General features: G+C 48.2%; 1 protein-coding gene across 4 annotated transcripts in view; it reads right to left on the reverse strand.

The window, feature by feature from the left end:
• Elf2 (E74 like ETS transcription factor 2) overlaps positions 1-9,531 on the reverse strand; it is an 86,462-nt gene extending 76,931 nt beyond the window's left edge. For all 4 annotated transcript variants that reach the window (XM_075951035.1, XM_075951032.1, XM_075951031.1 and 1 more), the window contains exon 1: positions 9,404-9,531. The gene's annotated coding sequence lies outside the window, so the exon portion shown is untranslated. The remainder of the gene's footprint in view (positions 1-9,403) is intronic.
• Positions 9,532-10,667: the final 1,136 nt, after the last annotated feature.

Consider the following 10,667-nt stretch of genomic DNA (forward strand, 5'->3'; position numbering starts at 1 on the left):
AATCAATTACATACAAAAGGGAACAATAATACAAAAAATGAGGACCAAGAATCCTGGTGCCATATAGCAAATATGTGGAAAAATTAGGGACCTATCTCTATTATTAACCACTACGATCCTGTCGGTGACTTTAACAATGAGCACAGAGACAAGAGGACAAATCCACAAGTCATGGCTGCCAGCATGTACCATCAGAGCTCAAGATGAAACTTCCGCCCAGCTTCGACCTCCTAACCTTTCACATATGCTCAAACGCTGGGCAGAGCAGCTGAGGGTCAGGAAAGGTACATGGAGAAGGCTCCCGTTCAGGTAAAGGAACTAAAAGTTACCGGTTTTTATTTTTTTGTTTGTTTTGCTTTTTGAGACAGGATTTCTTTGACCTCGCTGGCTTGGAACTCAACCTGCCTCTGCTTCCCAAGAGCTGGTTAAAGGCCACTCTCACCCAGCAAAGTGGCAGCTTTATACACAATGGTATTTGATTTTTAGATAAACTTTAAGGAAGACATTTCCAGGGGAAAACTTATTTTTCCTGTTATTCCTTATAAGACCAAACACCATTTACATAAAATCCTATATATAACATTTACCCGCCCTCTGTTAAAAGGAAAAAGAAAAAAAATCCTGCTGTAAACTAATTCCCTAGCCTGGAAAGGGTCGCTGCACTACTTTTCCTGGGGTTTTCTCCACACTTGGAAAAAAGAAACAAACAAATGTTCCTTAGGGTGCACTTCAAAGGTCTTCCTTCTCTGGCCATCTGACCTCTGACCTCTCCTACCTGGGCTGGCTTGCTCCAGGCACACAGATACGCAGTCCTCCAGCCTAGCAGTCCCTCCACACTGTCAACAGGATGGACGACATTCCTTCAGAGGCTCTTCCTTCCCTTCCCACCTTCTCCTAAGCCCGCTCCCCGAGTACATCTCATCTGCACACAGCCCTCTTACCATTCCCTGTTTAAAGCCACAGTGCCCTGTTATCATGCTCTAAAGTCACCTTGCTTGAGTGTTTAACGACTGTCTCCACTTCCAAAATATAAAACCCATGAGAACAGTAAAATCACAGTTACTTTGTCTACAAGTAACAATATCTTCCAAAAAACCTAAAATGCTACTTTGCTCAGGGTTTGTTTAAATTATGTGTACGTGTGTCCAAGCACAGATAGATAAGACGGCAAGAAAGAGGTGATGGATGCCCTTCGTGCCAGCCCCCCATGTGGAAAGCTGTGAAGACTTTGACACGTTAGAACTACTCCACCCACACTGTACTCTTCGGGCTCTTCAGTCTTATGACTCCTTATGTCTGCTGTGTCTGCTTACAGGAGACTGACCCACAGCAGGAAGTAGGAACCAACAAGCAGCCACCTATGCTTTCTTTCCAGTTTACAGATGATTAGATTGCAAAATGACCTGTCTTCTTTTTTAGATTTTTAAAATTTATTTTATGTGTATGAGTGTTCTGCCTGAATGTACGCTTGGGCACCACATGCATAAGTGCCTGGTGCCCACAGGGGTCAGAAGAGGGCATTAGATCCTCGGAATTAGAGTTAAGAATGATTGTGAGCCACCCGTGTGCAATAAACCTGCGTCCATTGCAAGGATTTACAAACGCTCATAACAGCTGAGCCATCTCACTAGGTCCCTGATAGATCTTTTACATCTATACTGATTCTCAGGGCCAATGACATGTCTTGGGTGGAAGTGCTTGCTGCCAAATCCAACTTCCTGAGTTCTGTCCCCAGGAACCACATGGTAGAACGAGAGAAGCAATTCCTGCAAGATGTCTCCTAGCCTCCCATTCAAAAAAATAAGTGTTAACTAAAACTTTAGTTAATGTTTCAAATATATATGCTGCTCATATCTGTCAATAACCATTAGTAATTATATAAAAGTTGAAAACTGTTTAAGCTATCCATGAGTCAGGCAGTGGTGGCACATGCCTTTAATCCCAGCACTTGGGAGGCAGAGGCAGATACCTGTCTGTGAGTTCAAGGCCAGCCTGAGCTACAGAGAGAGTTCCAGAACAAACTCCAAAGCTACAAAGAGAAACCCTGTCTCGAAAAGCAATAAATAAATAAATTAGATAGATGGATAAATTTAAAAGTTTATGCCAGGTGTGGGGGTGCATGACTTTAATCCCAGAATTCATGAGACAGAGGCAGGTGGATCTCTGTGCCTTTGAGGTCATCCTGGTCTACAAAGCGAGTTCTAGGACAGTCAGAGTTTTTACACAGAGAAATACTGTCTCAAAAAACAAAAAGGAGAAAGAGAAATTTCTTCAAGCTGAACAACTCAAATCCATGAATAGAGATGCATACAAAGGGTTATATATAAACATGCAGTAAATATAAAATACACGCGGCTGAGAAAGAAAGCAGAAGTCGCGAAGAGAGGGACAGAGAGGTGGCGCCTGACTGCAGACTCAGCTGTACAGGAGGCTGACTTGAGGGTCACGTGCCACAGTTCCAGACAACCACGCTCCCTGCAGCAAGGTCCCATCTCAAGACAACAAAGGAAAAATAAACACAGAAGGCTGTGCTGGCGTACACTAACTACTGCTAACAGACAGGACGGGAGGATTGCAGCTAGACTGAAGACAAGTTTCTAAGTCAGAATGAAGTTGCTCTTGGTCTAAAATAGATTATAATAAAGTAAAAACTATACTGTCGCGTATGGCAGCAAATACTGGAAGCGCCAGCACTCAGCACGTTGAGGTAGGAGCATTGTGCTGAATTCAAAGATAGCAACAGGCCAGCCCGGAGAGTCTATCTATCTTTAAGGGAAAGAAAACAAATACCATAGGAAAGGGAAGTTCCAATAGTACACTGGGAAGTCTGGTAGGTGGTAGGTATAAGAGAGGCTGGCCTCTGACCACAAGAGCTCTGCAGCATAGGTGCACATGCACACACAAATTTATAAATTACTTGATTACTGATCGGTATGAGAACCCGCTCACTAAGGGTGGAACGATTGATTTCTCATGCAGGTAGTTCTAGACATAAAAAAAGCTATTTAGAGACAACATAAAAAAGCTATTGGTGGCTGCTGGCCTTCAATCCCAGCACTCAGGAGGCAGATGCAGGCAGATTTCCATAAATTCAAGGCTAGCCTGGCCTACAGAGTTCTAAGACAGCCAGAGATGTACAGAGAAACTCAGGGGTGAGGGTGGGTCTTGGGGAGGACCAGAGTTCAATCCCAGCTTACAACGGCCTGGAACACCAGCTCCAGAGGACTCACACCTGGGGGGGGGGGAGCACAGACCACAACACAGAGACAGAATTAGTAGTAGTAATAACAACAACAACAACGAGCTAGGAGCCAGCCAGAGAACAAGCCTGTGAGCTGCAGTCCCCTATGATTTCTGCTTCAAGCTCCTGCCTTGGCTTCCTCCATGATGAACTGTAACAGAGTGAGACCAATCCTCAAATTAATTAATTCCCAAAGAAAAAAGCCCAGGCCTGATGCCTTTACTGGTAAATTCTATCAAATTTATTCAGAGAATAATACCAGCCCTTCACAAAGCCTCACAGAACGAGAGGCAGAAACACTCGACCCATCCTCAAGGTCAGTGTAACTCTAGAACTAAACCAGAGGGGACAGCACTTCACCTTCTGGTTAAAATAAAGAGTAAATCAAAATATATATAACGAAAAAATATTAGAAAAATACATCTAGCAAGAAAAGAAATATAGACCAATATCCCTTATAAACAGACATAAAAATTAGTCAAATACCATTAAATCAAAATCCATCAACATATAATTGTTTGCATTGACCAAGGGAATTTATCCTGGGACCCTGCTTCAGACTTGAAATGTCAAATGACAAAATAATAACATATTATTGGAATAAAGGACAAACCATATTATCTTATAGTTACCAATCATACTGATTTGTATAGGACTGAAGGACTTCCCAAAACTTCAAGACTTTCAAAGCTAACCAAGGGCAGTCCCAGGTAAACTGTCCCAGCTGGTGATGCCAAGAGACGTGGAAAGAGCCGTGACTGGTCCAATACCCATGCAAGTTTAACAGCACCACGGCAGAGGAGCACCATCGACAAACACAGCTACAGCCAGCTCTGCACCTGGATACAGAGACTCATCAAACTCTCTCCTCCTACCAACCTGGCAGATGCCATGCAGGCTCTCGCTCACTGCTGATCAGCCTTGTGGTTCTACTGAAAGGAAGGAAAGAAAAGAGGAAAACTGGAAAGTATTCTGATTAGAACAATGCAAAGATACCTTCACAGGTTATATGGTACTGTATGTAAAAAACACTACAGAGTTCTCCCAGAATACTAGAAGAATAATTACTTCAGGGAGACAAAAGCATACAAGACCAATTTGCAAAACATAAATCAGCTTCTATATACCAGCAACAAAACTGGCACAGCATCTTAAAAGACAACTACATCCACGGACCCAGGAGATGACTCAAGGGTAAAGGCACTTGCTGCCAAACCTGACTCCCTAAATTCCATTCCTAGCACCCACATGGGGGAAGGAGAGAACTTACTCCCAAAAGTTGTCCTCTGGCCTCCACACATACAGCACATCATGGCACTTGCACACACATTAAACAAACAAATGTAAAGAAAAAATGAAGACAATTCCATTCACAGTATCATCAAAAATAAAATACTCAGAAAGTAAACTGAAAAAGAAAGAATTATACATACAGTATAGACATATAATGGAATATTGCAGAGCCTTTAAAAATAAGGAGATTAAACTATTTGCAGCAGGGATGAACCTTGAGAACATTATCTAAGTGAAATAAGGCAGACCCAGAAACGCGAGCACACTCACCTAAGTTATATCTAAAGCAGCCAAACTCAGAGAAGCAAGAACAGGGGCCACCAGGAACTGGCAGCTAAAGGGCGATGCCTAGCTGTCTATCCATCAGTGGGCATCAAAGTTTCAGTTGTACAAGATGAATAAATTCTAGATCTGCTACACCACATGCTGACCATAGTAAACAACACTATATTACACATCTTTTTTCCTTTGTTTGTGTTTGTTGATTGTAGATTTTCAAGACAGGGTGGCTTTTGTAGTCCCAGCTCTCCTGGAACTCTGCAGAGTTCTGGCCTGGAACTCAGAGATCCGCCTGCCTCTCTCCTGAATGCTAGGACTGAAGGCATGCCTCACCACCGCCTAGTTTCCAGCTTCTTTTTTAAAGTGTAAGGTTTACTCACTGAAGAACATAAAACCCTAAGTGAAGACTTTAGATCAGTAAATAAAATTCTCATGTTCAATGTGGTAAGATAGAAATTCTCCCCAAAATGATGTAGATTCAAAACAATCTCTACCAAAACTCAAGTAGCCTTTTTTCGGATGCAGATTGCCCAACCCTAAAATTATTTATAAGAAAAATTAAAATGGGCCAGGTGGTGGTGGCACACATCTTTAATCCCAGTACTCAGGAGGCAGAAACAGGCAGATCTCTGTGAGTTCAAGGCCATCCTGGTCTATAGAAAGTTCCAAGACAGAGAGCGTTACAGGGGGCTGGGGAGACGGTCTAGTGGTTAAGAGCCCTGGCTGCTCTTCCAAAAGCCCAGGGTTCAATTCCCAGCACCCACATGGCAGCTCACAGCTCTGTAGCTCCAGTTCCAGGGGATCTGACACCTTCACACAGACAAACATGAAGGAAAAATACCAACACGCATAAAGTAAATAAGTACACTTTAAAAAATAATTAAAATAAAAATGGACCATAAGTTGACTAGCTGTGGCATCAAAAGATATATGAATGGCTGTAAACATAATTTGGTGGTTGAGTTAGGCATGGTTTGTTGTTTAGCATGTTTTTTGTTTGTTGTTGTTGGGTTTGTTGTTGTTTTTTTTGTTTTTTTGTTTTGTTTTGTTTTGTTTTGTTTTGTTTTGTGACAGTGTCTCTGTGTAGCTTGGGCTGTCCTGGAACTCGCTCGGTAGACCAGGCTAACCTCGAACTCACAGACATCAGCCTGCTTCGGTCTCTGCCTCTAAAGTACTAGGATTAAAGGCATGCACCACCACCACCTGGCCTTGTTTAGCATGTTTAACAAACCATGAGAAAGAAAGATAGGAGAGGACAATTATGATTACTGACTATATGAAAAGGTAATAACACTATGACTAGTAAGGAAATAGTAACTCAAAACTTCAATGAGCTAGTCACTTCATAGCCACATGACCACATCATATCCGTTTTAATTGAAAAGGACAGACAATAATAAGTGTTGACAAGGAGTTAGAGGGATGGCTCAGCTGGTAAGAGCACTGACTGTTCTTCCAGAGGACCCTGGTTCAATTCCACCAGCTCACAACTCTCTGTAACTCCAGTTCCTGGAGAGCCAAGCAAAACACCAATGCACATAAAATATTAATTAATTAATTAATTAATTGTCGACAGGACATGAAGAAAACTTGGCTTCTCAAATACTTGACTGTTGAGCATGCAACATGGTACCGCCTCTTTGAGAAATAATTTGGAGCTTTCTCTGAAAGCTAAGCAAGACACAGTAATTCTCTTCCTATGTGTTTACTCATAAAAAGGAAACCATACATCCACATAAAGACTTGTAAATAAACATTCATGGTGTCATCACTTTCAACAGCCTGAAACTGGAAACAATTCAAATACCTATCAACTGGCCGACTGGCAAATGTGGTATAGCCATAAAATAGATATTACTTATCAGCAATTAAAAGTAATAAAGTCAAAAAAAAAAGAGAAGTCCCAATACATGCTACAATATAGAAAAGTCTCAAAGGTGTGCTAAGTGAAAGATGTCAAACCTAAAAATTGACATGACCCCACTATGCAGAATGGCCAGAGGAAGTAAAAAGAGGGAGCGGGACAAACTGGTGACTGCCCAGGCAGGGCTGGAACTTGGGGGATTGGAGACCAACCACAAACAGGCTGCCGAATATTTTCAGGTGGACATAAAACCGTATTCTAAAGAAAGCCTGTGACAGTCTCAATCCTATACATTTATTAAGAACTACTGAATTATACACTCAAAATGGATGAATTAAATTTTTTTGTTTTTTCTTTGTTTTGTTTTTTGAGGCAGGGTTTCTCTCTCCCGGAACTCACTCTGTAGACCAGGCTGGCCTCAAACTGGATGAATTATTTTTGACAGTGTGCCAAAAGACTGAGTTCTTTAACAATACCGCTCCAAAAAGAAATGAAAGCAAACTCACACGAAAGTTTGCGGACAAATATTACTCACAATAGCCGAGAGATGGAAGCTCAAGACCCTATCCACTGGCAGACATAAGGAAATGCCCGTGCAAAGGAGCATTACTCAGCAAAACAGTAACAATGCAGTGCTGACACATGCCACGACATGCACAAATTCAAACACTGTATGCTGTGTTAAGGAGCCCAACCACAAAGACTACATTCTGTACTCGTGTACTTACATGAAATACTGACAAATGCCTAGAGATACAAAGGAGATGAAGTGATTGGTTACTCAGAGCCAGGATAGGGGCAAAATTGAGTGACAGCTAACGGGTATGAGAACTGGTCGGCTAGTTTTCTTGATTGGGTGGTACTAAGGATCGACTCAGCCTCCCCCACGCAAAGCCAGCGCTACATCACTGGGCCACATTGCTGACCCATATGATGATTTTAGAGGTAAAAACATACTTTAGATTTGAGGACAGTAATTGTGCAACTCTGAATATACCTTAAAACTCCACTGAACATGTACATTTCTAATCAATTAAATGGTATGTGGTTAGTATTTCAATGCTTCTACCTCTCCCCACTCAGACCCATTCACAAAAAAAAAAAAAAGATACACAACCTGTGAACAGGTAAAATCACCAACCCTGATTTGATAGGCCCATCACAACCACGGAAGAAACTTGGGATAGAAAAACTCCAAAGTTTCAAATTCTTTCCAAAACATGCTCTGCGTATTTTGTAACTGTCCATGCCTTCAAAGTACAATGATTAATCCAAGCAGTCAAATCTAAAGTAGGATAACATTGCAAGCCTTTGATCGCAGCGCTTGGGAGGTAGAGGCAGAGGCAGGCGGATCTCTGTGAGTTTGGGGGCCTGATCTACACAGCAAGTTCCAGGACAACCAAGGCTCCAGAGATACCCTATCCTGCTTCGAAACCCTGCCTCCCCCCCCCCCAAAAAAAGAGTAACATTAAATAATGAAATTTTAATAGTTGAAGACACTTCAAATTTCTACTTCTCGTATTTACTGGATGTACCAACTACAGCCACATGAATGAATTGCACTGCCTTCTATAAACCTTATTTCTAGTCTCACATGAAGTCAGTCAACGCTCTGAAGAAACTGTAACCCACAAATATACAATCTTATCTCAGTAAGGCCCGGACCCACATTGTTCCGATCCCGGCACTTAGGGAAAGTAAGTAATCTGCCTCCTAAAGAGACTCGGAGAAAAAGAAAAGCAAAAATCTGAAGCTCAAAAGAGCGACTTCTCTTAGGTTCTCACTGCCGGATTAAAACAGAAACCACAGAGTAATGTCATCTACACGAGAAAGATGTCCCGGGGTTACAGTGACGCGGCTCCCATTTTACTCTCACTAGATAGAGTACTAAGAACTTAAAGAAAGGCTATTCTGTTGAGAACGTGGCTCTCTGAGGACAGCCCAGCAAGTTGGCCCATGAGGGGCATCGGAAACTGCCCTGGGGCTGACTCCCGGCACCGGGGGTTATTTTTCTGTCCTTTGCTGGCAGAGTGAAAATGTCCCACTGGAGCCTTGAGTGAGTCCAGCCGCCGCGCGCGTAGCGCGTGGGGCAGAGGCGGTACTAAGGCGCGCGGAGCGCCCACGACACTCGCGGCGAGGTCTCGCAGGGCCAGCTCCGCCGGCAGGGGACCCGTGAGGCAGGCACCGGACCAGGGCGCTCGGAAGAGCCCCAGGTTTTTTGTTGTTGTTTTGTTGCAAACGCAGATCGCGTTCGCAGAGCCCCGCTCCCCCGGGGACCAGGAGGCGCCGGCGGCGACAGAGGGCTCGCGGAGAGTGAGAATAAAAGAACAGCGGGGTACAACCTGTCGTGCCCGCCCGGGCGGCGGGGTGCAGGCCCGACGGCGACGGAAACTGCCGCCCGGGACGCGCTTCCCCCCGCAGCCCGGCCGCCGGGCGATGACTGGCGCCGCGAGGTAAACAGCGCGCGCCGCGGTCCCTCGGCGCCACGACCGTTGCCCCGGGCCGCTCTGGTGCGGGCTCCCGCCCTGCCCCCAGCTCCGCCGGTGTCACCGCCCCAGCCTCCGGAAAGCCCCTCCGCGGCCGCCGGAGCAAACAACACAGGCGCGGGGCGGGGGCGCCCGGGAGGAGGCGACACTCGGGACGGCCGGGCTGGGTCGCCGCGCCCTCCCTCTCCCTCCCGCTCGCTCGCTCGCTCCCGCCGGCCTCGGCCGTCCCCGCGCTCTTACCTGCTCTCCCTCCACGTCGCCGTGTCCCTTGCCCTTCCCTTCAGGGCCACAGACCGGCCGAGCCGCCGTTGGCCGGGCGTCCTGCGGGAAGCCGAAGGGGACCTCCCCGGGCCACCGCGCGAGCCGCTCCGCACCGTAGGACCAGACAAAACCGCGCTGCGCCCCACCGCCGCCACCACCGCGCGCACCGCCCCACAGACGCCCCCAACCGCCGAGGCGACGGAGGCGACACAACCCGGCGCGGGGAAGCAGCGGCCGGCCCCCGCCCTCCGCACCCGCCTCGACTCCTCCCCCTCGGCCTCCTGCCGCCGCCACCAGGACACTGAAGTCCGCCTCCCCCACCCGGCCGCTCCGCGCGCTCCTCCCTCCCCGCGCGCCGCCGGGGAGGCGACACCGCCAGTCACCGCAGCGCCTGTCAAACCGGGCCGGCTATTTATACTCCCCGCCGCCCTCGGGCCCCCCGTAGCCCGCCTCCTGCGCTCTCGAATCCCGCCCTCTCCTCCGCGCCCAACTTCGCCCGAACCCGCCTGCTCAGGTGGACACGCTCGCCACACGTCCCGCTCCGCGTCCCCGGGGCTTCTCCAACACCCCCACGTCGCGCGCTCTGCGTTGCGGCCGCGGGACGGGCGCGTGGGGACGGCAGGGCCGCGCGTGCACCTGCAGCCGGGCCGGGACGACACGCGCACCCCTTGGGTCCACTCTCGGGTCTCTGCTGTCACCCCTCATTCCCCCCCCTCCCAACTCGGGGTTCCCTTTCCAGGTCTTCGCGTGACCGCTCCGCACTAGGACTACGCTTTAGGAAAGTGAGGCTTTGGAAAATAAAACTCTTGTCAGCGCGGGTGTTCAGAGTCCCCGCGCGTCTCCGCGCTCGCTGGATGGTGGAGGCGCGGGCCGGCGGGAGGGCAGGCAGCAGCGCGCGGCCCGCCCCACCCGGCCACTGACGCACGTGGCGCCCCGCCCCGCCCGCTCAGCGACCGGGGGCGCCGCCCGCTCCGCCTCCCGGCTCGTCCACAGCGGACCCCGCCCCGTTCCCAGAAATTACCACCGCCCAACGGCCGGGCTGCGCGGCGGTTGGTGCCCGAGGTGGCCGGCGGGCGGGCGGGCGGCCCAGCGCGCAGCTGCGGAGCGCGGCGGGCGGCCCCCCGTTCGGGGAGGGGGGGGGTCGTCCCGGGGAGCCGCGACCGCCCGCCCCAGCCTTTGTCGCTCCGTCCGCCACCGAGAAGTAACTCAAGTCCCGGGATCTTCGGGGCCAGGGTGAAGGAGC

This window comes from Microtus pennsylvanicus, chromosome 16 (assembly GCF_037038515.1).
Source record: "Microtus pennsylvanicus isolate mMicPen1 chromosome 16, mMicPen1.hap1, whole genome shotgun sequence".
NCBI lineage: Eukaryota > Metazoa > Chordata > Mammalia > Rodentia > Cricetidae > Microtus > Microtus pennsylvanicus.